The 20,667-nt window shown below is 32.7% G+C and overlaps 1 pseudogene; it reads left to right on the forward strand.

Moving 5' to 3' along the window:
* The first annotated feature begins 441 nt into the window (after positions 1-441).
* LOC101702344 (eukaryotic initiation factor 4A-II pseudogene) overlaps positions 442-20,667 on the forward strand; it is a 49,195-nt pseudogene continuing 28,969 nt past the window's right edge.

Raw genomic sequence — 20,667 nt, forward strand, 5'->3', positions numbered from 1 at the left:
CTGTACAGGTTACAAATTCCTTCAAACAGAATTTTTCTGATACTTTCCTCATATTTTGTTTTTTTCCGTGGTTGAGGAGCATTATGGTGCCACACGATAATTCTTTCTGGCTCAAGTCATGAGCATACGCTAACTATGTCTTAATAAAACTAGAAGCACCAATGACATTTCTAACTTTTCCAATATCCTCAATTTCAATGTCCAATTACCTAATAAAATATTTCTTTGAATATCTTATATTTTATATTCATAGATGGGAAATAAAAATCACTTGAATAAAAGCAAAGTAATAAAAGAAAAACTTTTGAACTTACATTGTGTGGCATTAAAATATTTATTTACAATACTTTAATGAACAAATGTATCTCATATGGTCTAAACTACTACTAAAGGTTAATAGTAGTATTAAGAAAACTAGAGCACAGAAAAGTTAAACTCACCATGGTTATCCGAGGTCACAAAAGTGGTAAGTAAATGATTGAAGAATTAAACCAAAATAATTTGGCTTTAGAGTTCAAAGCCTAAATAACTATTTTATTATACAAATAAAAATATTTCAATGATTGTAACTTCTAGTTTAATTTTCTGCCAAGAAATTATGAAACAACAGAAAAATGCTAAAATATACTAGAAATATTTTTTCTTTGATTCATTGAAAAGAACTGAAAGAAAACTAAGAAAAGAGGCCTTGTGTCATTCATTGATACTTAGTGCTAAGTTTGTCTACTCTCTAAAATCAACTTATATATCTATCTTGCATCTTGGAAAATACTATCCTAGCTAATAGATTTTACCAAAAATACTTGTATCTTTTCATATTTTTTAAATAAATCAAGGGGTAGATATTATATTTACTCCAACAAAATTTTAATTATAATATTTCACATAAATTTATTAGGTACTGAATATATAGAATAATGAATTCCTATTTTAATCATCTTTATGATTACTTTGTTAAATGAACATATTTTCATGTTTGTTGTTTTTCCTGTGGGGGTTAGCCCAAACAGGAAAATATAAATAAAAATTTTAAGAACATATCTGAATAATGATGGCAAAATGGTGGGGAGAAAGGAAAGGAAAAAGAAAAAGTACTAAAAGAAAAGGAAAGAAGAAAAGGGAAAAGAAGAGCCATACATGTAATCCCCGCACTCTGGGAGGCTGAGGCAGAAGGATCACACGTTCAAGTCCAATCTGGGCAACTGAGTGACTTAGTGAGACCCTGTCTCAATTTTTTTTTTTTTTAAGTACAATAAATTGGAAAAGGCTTGGAGATATAGCTCTCTGTGAAAGGCCTGGATTCAATCTTCAGAACTGAAAAAGAAAGGAGAAGATGAAAGAAAGAAAGAAAGAAAGAAAGAAAGAAAGAAAGAAAGAAAGAAAGAAAGAAAGAAAGAAAGAGAGAGAGAGAGGAAAGAAAAGAAAGAAAAAATTATACCATTATACACCTATTTGGTCAAATGAATGGTCAAAATACTGAACACTGAACATCATGAAATGCTGGCAAAATATATGGAACAACAGGGAGTCTCATTCATTTCTGGTGAGGATGTAAAATTCCATAGTCACTTTTAAATATATTTTGTCAATTTCTTACAAAAATGAGGTTTTTCTTACCATATAACCCAGCAATTAAGCTCCTTGGTATTTATCTAAAGGAGTTGAAAACATGGCGGGGGGGGCTACACGTATATTTAACATGTTTATTGCAACTTTATTTATAATTGTTCATACTTGGACGCAACCAAGATGTTCTTGACTAGGTGAATAGGTAAGTAAACCCGTGCATCCAAATAGTGGAGTATGATTCAGTGCTAAGAAAGCAATGAGTTATCAAGGCATGATAAGACATGCAGAGGAACCCTAAATGCATAACACTAAATTAGGGAGGGGAGGGGAATGGGAAAAAAAAAAAGAACAGAGATATATCATTGAAAGGTACAATTCTCAATGAAGAATGTCATCATATTGTACACCTAAAATGTACCAATAAACTTAATGAATAAAAACATTCCCTTGAATATTATAAAAAAGTCAATCTGAAAGACTATGTACTTCATTTCCAACCATGACATTCTATGAAAGGTAACACTTGAGTCATTTAAAGGATCAGTAGTTCCCAGAGGTTGTGCTGGATGACAGAGCAAGGGGAGAGCACAGAGCATTTTTAAGGCTCTGAAATTAATCTGTATGACTGTGTAATGGTGGATGGATGCCACCAGACACCCAAACCTGTGGAGTACACAATGCCAAGTGTGATGCCAATGCAAACTATGGGCTTTAAGTGACAATGACAATGACAATGAAGTGTCCACTGATTGTAACAAGTAGGGTTTTTCAGTAAGGGATGTTAGTAATGAGGAAGTCTTTCCAATTGTAGAAGAAGGAAAATCTTTGTAAGCTTTCCTCAGTTTTGCTGTGAACCTAAACCTGCTTTACCCAGTAAAGTCTATTTTAAACAACTGTCATATATTTATTTTCATTAAATTACATAAGATGACTACAATAGTCAAAATAGCCAGATAATGTGTCAGCTTTTCCTTAATGTATGTTTGCAGGCCTTCATTTTCCCTCAGAAATACACTGTTATGGGCCCGGGATTTAGCTCAGTGGCACCGCGCCTGCCTCGTAAGCACAAGGTCTTGAGTATGATCCTCAGTACCAAAAATAAAAATTGATCAATTAATTAATTATTTCTCCCCCCCATTAAGTTTATTGGTAGATTTTAGGTATAAATTACAGTTACATACACTACTGGGATCTTCTACCATTATATGAGTATCTTGGTTCTTATTTTTTTTCCCCTTGCCCTGCCCTCCCTTCCCGCCCTCCACCCTTCCCTATTTCCAAAGATTTGGTTTCCACTTTTTTTCCTTTTCTCATATATATTTTTCCCTTCTTTCCTTTCCCCTACCTTTCCAATGTACCCTGCTCCTTTAGACCTTTACTTCCTATTACACAATATCAATTCTACATTTTTAAAATTAAAATATGAAGACCTAGGAGACATTACCACAGATTTTACAGAATTTAAAAGGATATAGAAAGCATATTTCAAAAATCTCTTTTCAAATAAATTTGACAACTTCTATGAAGTACATTGGAAGACCAATTAATGAAACTAACTCTGGAAGAAATATAAAATTTGAATAGCACCTATTAAAGAAAGTATATTCCTAGCATGAAAACCTACCTATATGACAACAACAGGCTCATATACATTTTAATGGATGAATTGTATCAAACATTTAAAGCAGAAAAAAAAGGAACACTTCTCTCCTCATTTTAGGAAATCAACATTGTGCTAATCGCAAAACTGCATAAAGATAATAGAAGAAAAAGTATGAACATACATAGAAATTTGTTTAACAAAACAATTAGAAGTAAGATCTGACAGTATGTAGAAAGTGGTTTTGTTATAGGGATGGCAGTGTTGGTTCAGCATTGGAAGATCCACCCCCAGAAGTCATCATTTTAACAGAGGAACGGAAAAAGCCATATGATCCTGTCACTAGTTGGAGAAAAAGTATTAGACTAAATTCTACAGTTATTCATGGTAAAAACTATCAGGAGACTACAAGTAGAGCAAAACCTTCTCAACAGATTAAATACATGTACTCCATACCTCCAGCAAAAATGCCTTATATGAATGGAGAAGATACAATGCTTTCTCCTTAAGGTGGAGAACAAGGGCAGATATGCTTACTCTTTATCTGTCCATTAAAGTTTGAAACCTAGGCCCAACCAAAATACTCTGGCAATAAAATGACACAGTTAGGATAGGATTGGCAAGGTAGAAGCAAAATCTTTATATGTAGATGAAATGACCATCTACAGAGAAAATACTAAGAAATCTCTAGGAGCCTCTAGAACTGGTATTTGAATTTAGCAGGATTAGAAAACACAAGGTATACAGAAAAATTCAGGTCTGTGTATACTTTCTATAAATGAAGAATTGGATATTGAAATTTAAATGTTATGTAGGAGTAAAAAGGACCTAGAAAAGTAAAAAACAAAACTGTTGGAAGACGTTTAGTGTCTAATTTTAAAACTTCTTCTAAAGCTACAGTAATCAAGGCAGTATTGGTGTAAGGAAAGACATATAGATCATTGGAATAAAATAGAGAATCTAGAAATAGAACCACACATATATGGTCCACTGAGTTTTGCAAGATTATTTAACATTAGCATTTTATAGAATATAAACTGAATTCAAGAGCTGAGGAAAAGATAGTGTTTTCAGCAAATGGCACTAGAACACCTGGTATCCGTATATAAAAAATTAACTTCAACCCTTTATTTCCATACATAAAAATAACTTGAAGGAATCTATGAACCTAAACATGAAAGCATAAAATGTAAAACTTTAAGAAGAAATTATAAGGGAAAATGTTTATGAATTTAAGGTAGGCAAGAACTACCTAGAATACAAAAGACATGATGTATAAAAGAAAAAAATTGATAAATGAGATTCCATCAAAATTTAGAACTTTAAATGACATAATTAAAATGAAAAGTAGTCCTTAAACAGACCATATTTACACTGCATATAACCTATGAGCAGAATATATAAAGAACTCTTACAGCTCATTAATAGACAACCCAATTAAAAAGTATACATAAGAAGATGATAAATAGCCAGTACAACACAAGGAAAGGTGTGCAACTCTAGAATCAGAAAAATACTAATCAGTACAATAACAAGATTGAATTATACACTCATTAGGGAGATGAAGTTAAAAGTTTTCAAAGCCTTGTCATGACTTTTTCTTTTTGTTGGATTCTCCCCCTTTGCGTTTAATTTGTCACGCCCAATGGATTCATTCTGCTGGGCTTCCTGGGTTTGTGATCCTCATTGTCTTTTCCTAGGGTATTGTCTAAAAATTTTTGGAGTGCTGGTTTGGTATTCATGAAGTTCCTGAGGGGCTCTTTATCATAAAAGTATCTTATTTCTCCATCAATTATGCAAGATAGCTTTGCAGGGTACATCAATCTGGGTTGGAGGCTGTTTTCCTTGAGGGCTTGAAATACATCACTCCAATTCTTTTTGCCTTGAGGGTTTGCATTGAGAAGTCTGCTGTGATTCTGATGGGCTTTCCTTTGTACATGATTTGTTTCTTTTCTCTAAGTGCTTGTAGATTTTGTTCTTTTGTTGGATTTCTGGAATCCTAACTATTATATGCCTATGTGTAGATTTTTTTTTGATCAAGGCTAGCTGGGGTCTTATATGCCTCACTTATCTGTATGTGAAGTTCTTTTCCCCTGCTTGGGAAGTTTTCTGCCATCACTTCTGTGAACAGTTTTTGTATGTCATCTGCACTCCCTCTTCTTTCTTCATTGACTCTAATCAGTCTTATGTTATTCTTCTTTGCGTCATCTAGCAGCTGCTGCATTGATTTCTCATGGCCCCTTACAATTTTAAAGCAGTTTTTCTTTTCCTGGTCACTATATCTGAAATTCTATCCTCATATTGGTTCATTCTGCTGTGCAGACTTTTGATGGAGTTTTCAATCTCCTGGAAATCTGTTTGCATCTGTTTTATGGATTCCATTTGTTTCCTATGTTAGTATTCCATCATGTTCCTCAGTGTCCTCTCTAGACTTATTAATCATGTCTTGCACTATGAGCACAATCTTTGCTGTTATCTGAGTAATTATTTCTGATTTCATTGTTCCCAGGTCCTCTTTTGCTGCCAGTTCAGAGTGTCCAGGTGGTTGAGTATCAGATTGTTCCATCTCGTTTCCCTTTAGGGTTGCTGTAGTTGATCCGGAAGTCTATTTTTCAGGCTTGTTTACGTGTCTTCTCATTTCCACGGGAGAGGGGGAGGTGCTTCCTGTGCCCATGTGGCTCACCTTCTCTGCCCTAGGAACATGGAATGGCAGCGGGGGAGCTTCCTTCTGGGTGCTGGACTGGCTCAGCTTCTCTGCCCTAGGAAGGTGGAATGGCAGTGGGGGAGCTTCCTTCTGGGTGCTGGGACTGGCTCAGCTTCTCTGCCAATTAATTATTTCTTTATGACAAATGCTAGTTGGTATATCATTTGTATTTTATTCTTTTCAAAGAAAATATTTTTAAATTACCTGGCATAAAGTAAAGTTTCATAGAATAATTTGTCAAATTCTACTGAGTACCCCAAAAAAGACTTTACTCATACTTGTCATATACGTATTGTTGATACCCATTTCTCTCACTTAAAACATCTTGCTTATCCAAATACATTCAAAGGGCTTTGAGATGCCACTTGCCTCGTAAGCACCAAGGTCCTGACTTCCCAAGGGTAACTCATAATGCAGTTTGACTGCTAAAGCTGTAAAGATATTTTGTGTCATGTGTTTCTATTTAAACCATTTTGAGCAGTTTGTATAATTAAACCAATGGTTTGGGAAGAAATCTTGAACATCACATCCTATCATCAGGTATTATTTTTTATTTAAAGTTTAAAAGAAATTAACTGTATATTCAGATATCTTTAAAATGTCATTAAAATTTAGAACAACATGGGAAATACTTATATTTATTTATATGAAAAATGTATTAGACATTAGTATCAGCACCCTCTTACCCAATACACAATCAATACAAAAAGAGAATTTTCAGTGTCTTTTTCAAATTTGAATATTTCACTGGTGTAGTTAACATGATCTATCAGATATACTCATATCTGTTTATAGACAAATAGAACAAGGTACAACTTATCCCTATTCCAAATTTGATAAATTATTAAATGTTTTTCATGTCAAACAGCAAAATGAGAGTCTTCATCATTTACATGGTGAGTAGGCATCATTTAAATGGTGAATTGAATATTATTACACATGCCAAGCAGTTAGATTTTCAAATGGAGACCAAATAGTTGTTTCATAATTTTTCTTTTGAAGTTCCAAAAAGAAAACATTTCCACTAAAGTATTTAAAATATAATAGATCTCCCTGAAGAAATCATTCATTTTGACTCACAACACAAAGAAAACACTGTAGATGAATGACCTACTTGGAATAGGACTTGTGTATTATTTCTGAAGTCCAATCAGATATTTGGGGAAGGTTACTGATAAAGGGACTGTGCATGGAAGGCAAGGGAGAACATAAAAGACAGAAAATATTAAAAAGCTATGAGAAGTAGAGTCACAGGTATATGATGGTATAGCAAGGAGCATATTTTTTAGCTATGAATGTTTTCTGTGCAATAAAAAAATAATAACAGCAATGTTTGCAAGCCCTTTGTAATGAAGTGGAATTTTTAAAAGAAGCTTTTCTGGCTCTTGTTTTAACAAGGGGATTTTACAGGCATTCAAGGAATAGAAGTGAAAATAATTTGCCCAACCAGGTTTTGGGGGCATTGAACCCTATTTCTATGTTGCTGACTAGTTTCCCTGTGGCTTTGAATAATTCATGTCTAGATCTTTTTTTTTTTTTTTTTTTCAGGAAGCAGGCTTGGTAAAAAAGCCTCTCCTAGTCCATTGCTGACTCACTTTATTCCTTCTCCCCATCTGACAAGTATGTGTCTAATTGAAACACATAGTGAAATTTGCTTCTCCAAGAAAAGAAATGGAGGAACATAGGTTATAGTTAATCTTATTTCACTTTAACTGCTTAAAATCAAAATTAAATCCTCTTGACGTATGAATAAAGAAAGTCAAATCACATTGGTCAAGCAACATATATTGTAGACTTATTTATAGCAAGAAATAGATTACTATTTTCTAAAATAAATATTCTTTATATTACTTCAGTTAGTTTAGTGCCCCAGGTGAGTAGATAAAAGAGCAATGTGTTCAGTATAGAAAGCTAATAAAATTGTGTTAGACATACAACAATATTAAGAAAACTCGTACTTTTTCATTGTTTATAATGTAAAAATTGAAAAGTTGGTACAAATGTTTTAAAACTCATTGCAAAGTGGTGTTGGCTTTTGGAATTTTCAGTTTTATTCATAGCATAATTATCTGCTCCTAACACTACACAACTTTCCTTTGTAACTAGATTCTCCATTTCACAGTTAATCATCTTTGCTCTCAAAGTAGTCTCTTCCCTTCCATGTCCATTTTGGTTAGTGGCACCTAAAGAATTCCAGTCATTAGGTTTAAGTACTTGGTATCATTCTTAACTCATTTTTTCTTTTTCATTACCCAAATGCAATAAGAAATCCTTGCTATATATTCCACTGCTATGACTTTCTTACAGATAGAAACAATTTCGCTTCTAACAATCCAGCTTAGACATTTTTGTTTTACCTTTCACACGAGAAACAATGCCCTTCCAACAAAATCAGATGTGCCACCTCTTTTATATATAAACTTTTATTGGCACACAGCCTCACACATTTGCATATAATCTATGGTTACTTTTACTCTGAAACAGTATAGTAGAGTAGTTGTGAGAAAGGCTACGTGGCTGACAAAGCCCAGAATATTTAGTAACTGGCTTTTTATAAAAAAAAAAAAAAATGGCATTCTCTGACCCAGAATATTATCATAAATATTTTAACTAATACCTTCATCTCAACTCTTCTAAAATTCACCTTCACATTATACTCTTCAATTGAATCTTTGTAGAGCATGTACATTCAAAATAGTCTCATGCTTCAATTCCTTAAAGTTTCAAACTCAGTACATCAAAATGCATCATTGTGTACCTGATACTAAACATTCCACTGTGTAACTCATACACTTGTATATACTTGGTCACCTGAGTATGTACGACTTTTTCAGTCCCATGTGGAATATCTACCTTTCTTCTACAGAAATATGGTATCATGTTAAAAACTCATCTAAAATAATTCCTACTCCAGGAATCTTTCCTCAATTCATCCAGTCATAAGTGAACTTGCACACTTCTCTCAAAGGATTTTTCTTAGTCTTCTCTTCACTCCAGCCATTTGTCCGAATGCTCCACGAAGTTTGATGCTCATTGAGGAATAGAACTTTGTGCTACTTCTCCTTCATCTCCTATTGGTCTCAGTTTGGTTCCTTGGAATAGTTTAATTATTTAACAGCCATCTGTTTTGCAACTTATTATAGTCTCAGCACCATGATAGTAAAAGAGAGCACACAGAGAAGAAATGTGGTCACAGTCTTGAAAGAGTTTACTTGTTGGTATTAGATTTTTACAGTATAAATAATACAGTGTAGAGTTTTAACTAATATGCTGAAGAGAAAGACAAAAATTTCTACTTAAGCCAGACTGCAAGACAAGGGAAGCAGTCTCAGTCAAGTCAAGTTGGCAATTTAGTTGCTGGAATAGGAATTGGTCCAAATTAAAAAAAAAAAAAAAAGAATCTTAAGCAAAGATATTTTATATATTGTAAAATAGCATGGGAGAAATTTGGGAAAGCATGATCATTTCCATAAATCTGTAGTCAAGCAGATCTGGGATGGAGTGTCATAGAGTTAAAGCTATAAAAGGAAAAAGGAAATAAGTTCTAAAAATAGAGTCCTGAATGCTATTTGGATATTGGTGCCTCATGCTGTAATGGTCACAATTCACTTTGTGAAAAACGCTATCATTGAAGGATGTTAGTAATTTTTGAGAGGAGAAAGGAGAAGACTATGGCTAATTAATCTCAGGAAATACCTGGTTAAATAAAAGTAATTAAATATTTCTGAAGTATTTTCACGCTAATCACCAATTGGAAGAAGGGTTGTGAAGTACTTTGAAATGTATTAAGTGACCATGAACTTCATTCTTCTCAAAACATCACTAGCGACAGATATAGTTAGGAAACTTTAGGGAACACTGTTTTAAGTCATAAGACCACATTTAGTGCTTTTCCTCTCAGAAAAATGAGGACATATTTCAGTTGAGACAGAACAGAGGTAGGAAAATAAGAGAGAGAATTACAGTAATTTGTGTAAGAATAAGAAGGGCAATAAAAATGAAAGAGGGAGAGAAATTCTAGGTATATTTAAAAAGATAGGATTTGTTAAACTAGATATGAGGTTTTAAAAAACATATTTACTATGTCATGCCCCTACCATTAATTTATCATTTCTCATAGAAGCTCAAAAAGTCCTGTAAACACAAGTGTGTTCTGCTAATTCATTCTCCTTTATCTCATCAGTGTTCACCTCTGCTTAGCCTCTTTTCCCTCTTGCTCCTCTGGCCTTTGTCTGTCTACTGTTACCACATGTGCATCCTGTGGCCAGACAAGTTTAACACCCACAATTGCCCACCTGGAACTCTTTCTTTTCCATCTTCCAAACCAGTTGAGTCCAAGCTCATCCTTCCGTTCTTTGCTCAAGTTTCTTTTCCTCTGAAAAATCGTCCTTCATCTCTCTAATGCAGCTGAGTTTCCTATTATGTACTGACTTGGAATCAAGAACCTCTTATACTGAGCTCTTAACATAGCTGGGTTATCATTTTTGGTAGCTGTTGTTTTGTTTCTGATTGTTTGTTTAATATCAGCTACATCACTTTATGTTAAATTTCCAGGAAGACAGGGAGTCTTACAACCTTATCCTTAACACTGAGAAAAACTGCTGCCACTTAAAAAACTCTATAATGTGTATTCAATAAAATATTAATGATAAACAGAAGACGTTATAGATATTTCTAAGATTTCGGGTTTGAGCACACAGCTGTATGCTTAATAAAGAAGGCATGGTTACTCATGTTTTTGACATTGTATTTTCAATATGTCTAAGCACAGAATATGAGTCTGGAGATTAGAAGAAATGGTCTGGGTTAGCAATGGGCATTTTGAATCTCATTGCAGTTAATGATATAAAGTAAGGAGAATATGTGTAATAAAATGGGAAGCCCAGAAATGGCGCCCTGAGAAATAACTGTAATGGTAAAGTGTGTAAGAGAATACTGGCACAAATAGAGCAGAGAAAAGAAAAACAAGAAAGAGTATTTGCAAGGATGGAGGAGAACAAATTTCAAAACAGATGCAGCTTCACCGATGGACATGGAAATAAAGGGTTGAGGTTAATTTTTTATATAAGGTTACCAGGTGTTCTAGTGCTATTTGCTGATAACACTATCATTTCCTCAGCTCTTGAACTGAGTTTATATTCTATAAAATGTTAATGTTAAATAATCTTTCAAAACTCAGTGGACCATATATGTGTGGTTCTGGACCATATATGTGTGGTTCTATTTGTAGATTCTCTGTTTTATTCCAATGATCTATATGTCTTTCCTTACACCAACACTGCCTTGATTACTGTAGCTTTAGAAAAAGTCTTAAAATTAGGTACTAAACATCTTCCAACACTTTTTTTTTCTTTTTTTTTTATTTTACTCTTCTAAGTCCTTTGTACTCCTACTTAACTTTTCAATTTCAATATCCAATTCTTCATTTATAGCAAGTCTACATAGACCTGAATTTTTATATGTAACTTGTGTTTTCTAATCCTGCTAAATTCAAATACAAGTTCTAAGGGCTCCTAGAGATTTCTTAGTATTTTCTCTGTAGATGGTTATTTCATCTATATATAAAGATTTTGCTTCTACCTTGCCAATCCGATCCTAATTGTGTCATTGTATTGCCAGACTATTTTGGTGTAGGCCTATGTTTCAAAGTTTAATGGACAAATGAAGAGTAGGCATATCTGTCCTTGTTCCCCACCTTAGGGAGAAAGCATTGTATCTTCTCTATTCATATAAGGCAATTTTGCTGGAAGTATGGAGTACATGTCTTTAATCTGTTGAGAAGGTTCTGTTCTACTTGTAGTCTCCTGATAGCTTTTACCATGAACAGCTGTAGAATTTAGTCCAACACTTTTTCTCCAACTAGTGACAGGATCATATGGCTTTTTCCTTTCCTCCATTAAAATGATGACTTCTGGGGGTGGATCTTCTAAGGCTGAACCAACACTGCCATCCCTATAACAAAACCACTTTCTACATCCTGCCAGATCTGACTTCTAATAGTTTGTTTTGTTAAGCAAATTTCTATGTATCTTCATACTTTTTCTTCTATTATCTTTATCCAGTTTTAGGATTAGCACAATGTTGATTTCCTAAAATGAGAGGAGAAGTGCTCCTCCTTTTTTCTGCTTTAAATGTTTGATATAATTCATCCATTAAAATGTATATGAGCCTGTTGTTGTCATACAGGTAGGTTTTCAAGCTAGGAATATACTTTCTTTAATAGGTGCTATTCAAATTGTATATTTCCTCCGGAGTTAGTTTCATTAATTTGTCTTCCAAGGTACTTCATAGAAGTTGTCAAATTTATTTGAAAAGAGATTTTTGTAATATGCCTTCTATATCCTTTTAAAGTCTGTAAAATCTGTGGTAATGTCTCCTAGGTCTTGATATTTTAATTTTAAAAATGTATAATTGATATTGTGTAATAGGAAGTAAAGGCTAAAGGAGGAGGGGAGGTGGGAGGGGTAGGGGAAAGGAAAGAAGGGAAAAGAAAAAATATGAGAAAAGGAAAAAAATGGAAACAAAGTCTTTGCAAATAGGGAAGGGTGGAGGGGGTGAAGGGAGGGCAGGGGAAGGGGAAAAAAAATAAGAACCAAGATACTCGTGTAAAGGTACAAGATCCCAATGATGTATTAACTGTATTTTATACCTATATGTACCAATAAACTTAATGGGGAAATAAATAAATAAATGAAAATAAATTTAAAAAACAAAGAATATATGGAGAAAGCCAAATTGTATCCATGGGTAGTATATTTTACTTAGTTGTATTTAAGACTCTAGAACTTTCACTATAAAAAAGATGAAATCTAGAGCCGGGGATTTAGCTCAGTGGTTCCAGTGCCCTGCCTTGAAAGTGCAAGGTCCTGAGTTCAATTCCCGGTTAAAAAAAAAAAAAAAAAAAAAAAAAGGGACAACTCAGATCACCTTTCAGTCCTAGGGATTCCTTAAATGTAGGAATGGAGAGTCCTGGGTTTGAGGTTAGCCAGGATGCAATGAAGTTGGAGTGGGAGATCAAAGCTTTTTATGTTCTACTTACAGAACTCAGATGATTTCAATTTCTTCAGGTTCCTCATTTATGTATTGGAGGTAATAATAACTATTTTCCAGATTTATTTGGTTTAAGTAAAAATAAATGAAGATAGTTTATGTTTTCTATGTTATATGTTTTTATGGAAATTAAATCTACTTTAATCCTTTGAAAATTTAGAAAGGTAAAACTATTGACCTAAAAAAAAAAAAACTACTGACCTAACCTCTCCCTAATAGTAGTATCATAAAATGAGTTTTATGTATTCCTTAAGAGAAAATTTAATAGGAGTGCATTTAAAAATAATTCCACCACATTAGCAAAATCTATGCAAAAAGGTCAATATAATTCAGAAAATCCTTTTCATAAGCTAGTTCATCTGGAAGAGTATAAACAAGTTATAAAAAGGATCCATTTTAAAATTAAATTATAGATATTGAATTCCTAATGGATATCCTCAAATGATTTGAATAATTGTCCTTATCTAGCCCTCTTTAAATAACACCTACTAATGTTAGTAAACATCTGGGCAATACTTAAGGGAATAAAAAACTTGAACTAGAGGATATATGATAATTTCACTCTATCACAAAGTTTCTAGAATAAAGTGTTTCACTTGCTTCAGCATCACCCAAAATATAATCTGCCCTCACTAATAAATAATTTCCAGGAAGTTTTTCAAAATGGTTGTGTTTCACAGAAATTCTTTATAGGTGCACTATTTAGGAGATTGATTCTTCTAAGTTGTCTTAATCATATGGTCATTATAGATAGGAAGCATGAGATAAATATGCTGGCAGAAAATCTATCCCTGCCTTTCTTTGAAACTAGTCAGTTTCCAACTATAATGCTACATACACAATGACTTTTCTAATATTTAGCTGGCATTTTCATGCATAACATTTTCTGAATTTATTTCTTAAAACATGGTATATAGCCAAGTAAAGTAGTACAGACCTATAATCCAAGTACCTGGAAGAGGGTGGTAGAAGGATCACTGAATTCAAGGCCTGGCTTGGGTACATAGTTTGAGGCCAGCATGTATTAAATAACAAGACATTGTTTCTGGCAAACACAAAAACAACCCCTCCAAAGAGGTACTATATAATTTCATAATCCCTTAAAGATATTATTATAAATATTGTTAACTAGTTAACATCATGTATAAAGATCTAAAATTTAAAATTGTTTCTACACTGTGCTTCCACCATAAGTGAAATGATTTTGAAAATTAAATATCAAATAATCTAAAAAGGTAGAAAATATTTACTAGAGGCCGGGGATTTGGCTCAGTGATTCCACCACCTGCCTCACAAGCTCAAGGACCCAAGTTCGATCCCGGTTACCAAAACAAAAACAAAAAAAAGAAAATATTTTAACTGTATTAAATTTCATTTCCAAGTTCAGATAAAATCTAAGAAATTTCTGATTATATTTTTTCTAAAAATATGAATTCGAGAAAATATAATAATTGGAAGATATTTATATATCAAGTAAATCTACGAATTTTAGTTTTTAATAAAGATCTACCATTTTATTCAACATAAATCTTTAATTTCTATAAATTCGTTATGAGAAAATTTTTTTTAAATTATGTTCTTCATCAAGAACAAAAATACAATCTAGAAAAGAGTCTTTACCTTTTTAAAACACTTGAGTTATTTTCTCATGAAATAACCGTGATAATTTATTTTTATAACAATATTAATAATTTTAGACAAAATGGATAATTCAGAACTTGATCCTGAAGGATCTCAAGAATTATTGTCATTGTGTTTTTTCTTTTCTTTTTTTTTTTTTTTTGGTACCAGGGATAGAACTCTGGACCTTGCGCATGCAAGGCAGGTGCCGAAACCACTGAGCTAAATCCCTAGCCCAGTCATTGTGTTGTTGTTCAGAATAAATATTTATTTTAGTCTTACCAATGAATTATATACAAACATCTATTGAAACATTTCTAATAGATTAATACTGTTTAATATGTTCATACTTTCGGTTTTAATTAATTAAAATATGATAGAAATAAAATGAAATCATAAACGTTAGAGAAAAGCAAAATTGAAGCTATTAAAAATAGAATTGTTTTGATTTGAAGGCATGGGGATAAGGTAATTTCAATGTTTTAAGAAATAATATATTGATTAAGCTTTTGGGAGATTATCTTTAGGGTAGTATAATGAAGAAATATTCATTTTAAAAATCAAATATTCTTTTGATTAGAAGAGAAGTGTTGCCAAAAATAATGAAATTGGACCAATATTAATGTAAATACATTTTCCTTCCATATGGAGACCAAAAAAGAAGAGATAAGTATATAAATATGATATTTGAACAATTTTGATTAGATTTGAAAAGAATGCAATTTTAGCATACCATACAGCCACTACTAAATAGCTGCATAGCAACAAAATCTGCCTTTGTAACTTCATAACTTCAATACAGATGCTAACTAAAAGGTCACTAATGAAAAATCAAATATTGCCATCTCTAAACAAGACATAAATGAAACAACTTTGGGACACTCAACTTGATAAATATTATCTATATGTGAATTCTGAACCCAATGAATAGGTTTCTATGGATCCTAAAGAGAATTATGTCACCATCTGATACATTGTTGTTGTAGTAAAAAAAATTAAGAACACACTCTTTCCAAAATAAAGTTTCCATTTAGGAATAATCAGCAGGACTTAATTAGAAAACATGAATAATTGAACAAGCTGCTCTCTCTAAGCAACAAACTTAGGAGTCATGTAGAAGCAAATTCTTGTTAGACAAAAGGACACATTGTACTGAATCATTCTTTAATGTTTTTCCTCTCTTTGACAGCAACCTTTTCAGTGATAATTCAAATGAATACCCTCTGAACAAATACTATAAATATAAGTCTTCATTTAAAACAGAACAAACCAAACATATCAAACCAAGATAAGAAAAGCTTCCTGCAGCTTCTATATAAAGCCAAGTTTCTGAAATTATAATTGGGAAAGGACTATGGAAAAGGTCTGTGAGAGAAATAACTTAGAATGTTGAAGTCATCATAAAATTCATCATTCTGGAAACAATGGTCAAACATATAAATATTGTCTCTACCAAGACAGAGTTTGAATTTATGTACCTGTTTATCATTATATATGAGGCCTACCCTAAGTGCGTGTTGAACACTTACCTATAAGCTCTTCTGGCATTCCAGGTTCAGTAGGTTTAGTCAAAGTGATCACTAATAAATCAACTGGTAACCACTATATAAGTGAACTAAAAAAAGTTTAAGCAAAAATATACCGCGAAATCCAAATAATTAGAAATAGTATCAAAAACAAACGAAAGCCACAAAAAAATAAAAACACAAGTGTTAAGTATCTCATTTAGCACACCAACCACTGATTTCCCCAGAGCCCCAGGCAACGCTGCTGTTACTATGACTTACTGTATTTTATTCTTGCTCTCCTTTCCTATTATGGCTCATGTATTGTCTTCCCGGATTCACTGTTTTTTCTGTAGAACTAACCAAAAGGACCTCATCTATTTCTGTGTTTGTGTATCTGCTGTAAAGAATTGCAATCTTCTCCCCCATAGTTCCTCCTGCTGCTTTTGTGCTTGTGGCTGTGCAAGGCCTGCCAGATCCTTTCCATAATTCATTGCTCTCTCTTGTCTCAGCTGACTTTTTCCCATTCTATGCGGTTCCAGATTCCTGGACCTGAGGAAGACGTCAGGACACCTTTAGGAGTCCTGGATTGAGAAAGTTCACTGGGCAGATTTTTCTCATTGTGAAGCTAACCATGATGTGCGTCTATCACAACGTTCCTAGCGCATGTTAATTGATTCCTCCAACTTTGCTTTCCTATTCCTGCCAACACAATTGATTCTCTACCAGTTCTCACAGAACAGCCAACACAATGTCTCCATTGGCAATAACTCTCCAGGAGGAAAGTTGGCATTAATCTTTTATTTTCTATAAATTCACTGAATAAATTTAATATTTTAAGCTCTTAGTAATTTATTTTACTATTAAAAAAAGAATTGTCACTTAATACCCAAGACCTCTTTCAATACTAAAAATGTGCATTATGCAGAAATTTTTTGTGTAATTATGCCTTTCAAATTGAAACAAAATAGTTCTTAAAATATTTGAAATTAGCAATAATTAGATATGCCTTATTTTTGAATTATATGCTCTCATGGGCCAATCTTAGGCATGATAGAATAAATAAATTATTATCAAATACATGTTTCATGATGTGATTTATTTTTTTAAAATAATTATGACAGACATTTTTCTCACATTATTTTTACCTGACATTATTATCAGATATACTTTATTTCACTTGAATCACTACTTATAATTATGTCTAAGAAGAGCAAAATGTTAAAATACATTTTTTTTTCTCTATAATGAAATCCTATGTGGATGGATGGATCTGAAATTTCCCTTCATCTCAATTTTTTCACATATAATATTACATAGTTTGAAATATAAATAAAAGTTAAAAACAAAACCAACATATTCTTCAGTTTGTAATAGCCATGACATTCCCCAGAAGGAATACATAACCTTACCAAAACAACAGTTTTAGAAAGCACCTCCTATAGGAGAAATTGTTAGACAAAAACCACAATTTTATATTTAGAAAACAACTGAGATGTCATGTAGTTAAGTTTTCATTTAATACATCAAATACCTATAGAACATCCTATTTTGTAATAATCATTGACGTGGTTCAAAAACAACTAATGCTGGGCAACTCATCACTTAGCAAAGTGTTCTGTCTAACTATGTTTCTGAGATACTCCAGTCAGTCAGAAGTCACCTTTGTGCCATTTTCCTGTGGAAGTAAGTCCTGCTTCAGCCCTCTGAAAGAAGAAATAAGTGCCTATTTTTAGATATTCCTTGTAGCCTAACTTTTAGTTTTTAACTATCTTTATTGGTCTTCCCTCATCATATTCTTCCTTGGCAGTTTTCCTCTGATGGATTCGGCAAATTTCAATTCAAAACTGGTTTTGAATTAATAAGTCATTACTATTTATTGTCTACCTAGTAGATTCTGGCCACCAGAGTTTAATGACATTAAATTTGGTACTTTCAAATGGAGTGTTGTATGACTTTTGCTATTCTTTTGCTATTCTGAAGAGCTGTCTTTCAAATGGATCATTCAAAATTGCCCTTGTTGTCTATAAATCCTGCCCAGGGACATGTCTCACTCATTACTTATAATTAGTATGTAAATATGCACTTTGACAATGTTACAGTATCTCCACATTAGATCACTAGAATTTCCTATTAGCTGTCATTTTACTTCTTGAGATAAAACTGCTAATGGTCAATAAATACATAGTGGTAAGAATATCACTGATTATCCACTTTAGGGAACTTATCAAAAGAAAATTCAACAGAGGAAAATTTAATTTACAAATACTAATTACAGTATTTTTATAATTGCAGACCATTTTAAATATCCTAAGTGTCCACAACACAGAAATAAAAAGTTTTGTACTTCTATTCAAATAAATACTTAATGGCATGAAATTTTAACCATGAAGCTAATTTGATGATTATGTTGAGGATATCCATGAAAAAATGTGAACTCTTAAAAGTACAATATGATTATAAATGATGTAAGAAATAAACATGCATGAGAAATTGTTTAAAAGGATAGATGGACTTAGAGGATTTTATAATTGTAAATAGATTTTTTTCTTTAGACATGCTTGGTACTGATGTTATAATACAGATTTCACAATGCATAAAATAAAGTCAGTCTGATCATTTGATTTATGATATGGCAGAAATAGCATAATAACTCTATCAGAAAAGTAACCATATTTCTGAGCATGTCTAGTTAAAGTAACATAATAATATACATGTGACTTTAGTCTTGTTATTATACAACAGAGAAGTATGGCACCAAATAACTAGGAAATAAAATCTATGGTGATTTGGAAAGGTAAAAATTCTAAAATATATAAATAATGACATTTTAAACAAAATTAACCCGAAGTACTCAGGTAAAAAGTAATACTGACTACTGTTATTGTAGTAATATCCACTACTAATCCTAACCCTGACCCTAATCCTAACCCTAACTGTCTTTCTCTTTATTTTATAGTCCCTATATCACTTACCACAATCATATTATATGATTGCTATTATTATGAACTCTATATTATTGACAAAGAAACCTAATCTTACAGATATAAATGACTTACCTGAAATTGCAAAGCAAATTAGTGGTCTAACCAAATTTAAATCAGCTCTGTGTAGCCCGAGATTGTTTGCTTTTAAATGAAACACAGTACTATTTCCACATGAAGATGATCCATTTTCTCATTCACTCTGTTGAAAACCTCTTTCTAGTATATAAAGGAAGATGCAGAGTTGTGATAGTTACAGTGTGAGTTTTATTGTTTAGGTTCAAGTTGACCCTTACAAGCATATGCAAGATTTTTTTTTTATTTCAGCCAGCTCTTCATTCCTCTCAGTAAAAAGAAATAATTGGAATATATTTTCTCCAAAAGATTGAAGTTTCAAATATAAAATTTGTCCTATCATCCATTCATGCCAGCAATATTTGTTAACCAGCTACTTTGTACTAAGCCTTCAGGGAAGGTGTGGAGATACAAAGATGAGCCAATCAGGGAAGACAGAGAAACATTAATCAAATTATGTATGAAAATTAATGCATAATCACCATGGTGTGTTAACTTTCAGGAGAGAAAAATAAGGGAGTGAAGAGGGCTTAGTAAAAGGGTTGAAGAGATTTTCCAGGGGGGGTAATGCTATATCATGGGCTATATGAAAGATAATTAGAAAAATAGGTAAACAGCATGAGCTGCCTTTCTGGCAGAGGGCAGCATGTGTGAAGACCCTGGAGCAGGAAAATGTGAACTTGGGGAATAAAATTCAGGCAAGTAAATGACTTTTTGCCTCTGAACCAAAGGAGCTGCAAAGAATGATCCTGGAGAATATAGGCCTGGTAATGAAGAGGACTTAAAAGATATTAATCTTTTTCTAGGAGGAATATCATTCAAGGGTTTTGAGTAGAGGAACGACCTAATCAGATTTGAGTTTTTTTAAAAGATGGGAAACTGTGAAAGAAGATAGATGCAGTAAGACAAATTAACAAATACAGTAGGGAAGCTAGAAGGTATAGATATTTTGGACTATGACTAAATTCTGAGTATTTCCAAGAGTTACTTGTTGGATGCAGGACAATGAGCTAACCAAGCCTCTTCACAAAGAACAGCAAGGGAGGTAAAAGAAAACTAAGTAATCCAGAGTCAGAGACAAAAGGACAGGGTTTCCATGAAGGAGTTATTAAAATTGCCAAGTGTAGATTAAGACTGGTAATAAAAAAATATTACTGGATGCAGGGATGTGGCGCTCATTATAATGGAAAATATTTTTTTTGTTTTTATTGTTCCCACGGATTAAGATTTTGGTTCTGCTGTGGATCAGGTTTCATTTGTGTTAGCTCCTCCTCAATATTTTTCTTTTCAAAATAGCAAATGAGTATCACATTAAGCTTTAATTTACAAGGATATTTCTTTTTTTATAATGTTTCAGCCTTACTAGAAATAATGAAAATAGAAGGTATTTGGTATCAACAAAACCAAATCAATTTTTACTGAGGGTTTGGATTTTTCTTGTGATTTGCCAGTCAGACAAGTTCTACGGTTGTTATTTTTAAGGGTGACTAGATACCAGTTATCAACAGGACCTAAGTACTTTCAGAATATAAAATAAGAAGGTGGGTGAGTCTTACCTCT

This window comes from Heterocephalus glaber, unplaced genomic scaffold (assembly GCF_053883595.1).
Source record: "Heterocephalus glaber isolate CG9 unplaced genomic scaffold, H.glaber_assembly_v1.0 deba00001586, whole genome shotgun sequence".
Classification (NCBI taxonomy): Eukaryota; Metazoa; Chordata; class Mammalia; order Rodentia; family Bathyergidae; genus Heterocephalus; species Heterocephalus glaber.